This window comes from Crocodylus porosus, unplaced genomic scaffold (genome assembly GCF_001723895.1).
Source record: "Crocodylus porosus isolate Cpor-Errol unplaced genomic scaffold, CroPor_comp1, whole genome shotgun sequence".
Lineage (NCBI taxonomy): Eukaryota > Metazoa > Chordata > Crocodylia > Crocodylidae > Crocodylus > Crocodylus porosus.
The window spans coordinates 10,566,331-10,567,453 of record NW_017728911.1 but is presented as its reverse complement, the minus strand read 5'-3'; positions in this window follow the sequence as shown (position 1 = coordinate 10,567,453).

Genomic DNA, 1,123 nt, shown 5'->3' with positions numbered 1-1,123 from the left:
GCCACGCCCGGGGCGCGCCGCCGCCTGCCCTGCTCTGCACCCGGCGCACACGCACCCCGGGGCGCCCCCGCAGCGGCTCTAAGCAGCGGACAGTTCCTCACACGGCCCTGTTCAACCCTGCCCCTCAAAGCACTCGGCAAAGGAGGCCAAGGCCATTATCCCCCTTGCACAGGCGGGGAAACTGAGGCCCAGAGGCACATGGCAGGGTGGTGGCTTGACTGGGGACACAGTCCTATGCCCCAGTCCGGTGCTTGGGCAACTAGAAGCCAGCGGGTCTGCACCGGGGCGCTGCTGCATCCCGGGGCACCTTGAGGTCCTTTCAAAGGCGTGCTAGGCACTGTGAGGTTTGCAGAAGTGCTTCACGAGATCAGCCCAGAGATTTCGAATAGGCATGGTCTTCTGGAGTTCTTTGCAACTGGCCTTTGCTCTTGTTATTTGCCTGGATGCAAAAAGAGTGAAAATTAAGAGCTGACATTTTCTGAGTGTTGCCTCCGGTCTGTCCAGGGGCACTTTTAGTTTCAGAAGATTGAGAACCACTGCTATAGGCTAAATCCTGCTCCTCCCAGTCATTGACATCTCTAGGACCATAATTAGGTCCATTATTTATAGAAAGAGCATCGTTTTCAAAAGGACTGCTATGTACTTATGTTAAGAAGTGGCTGCTGCTCGCACAGACATGCTCAGGTGTAGCTCAGGTATTCATGGAAATCTAGCTGTGGAAGCACAGACTTTGGCAGAGGGGTGCGCCCAGGAGCCGGAGCCAGAATTCAGCTGCGGAAGCTTGTCCCCCTGCAGCAGCTCCCTTCCCTCATACCCCTACCACCCACGCTCACTAGAGCAAAGATAAGGCTCATGAGAGGCGGGACCTGAACCTGTTCAGCCTCCACACGAGAAGGCTGAGGGGGGATCTAGTAGCCTGTTACAAACTAGTCACAGGGGACCAGCAGGCACTGGGGAGTCACTGTTCCCCCGAGCACTGCTGGGAGTGACCAGGAATAACAGTCACAAGCTGGCAGAGGGTAGATTTAGGCTAGACAGCAGGAGGCGCTACTTCACTGTCAGGGCGGCTAGGGTCTGGAACCAACCTCCAAGAGAAGTGGTGCTGGCTCCTACCCTGGGGGTC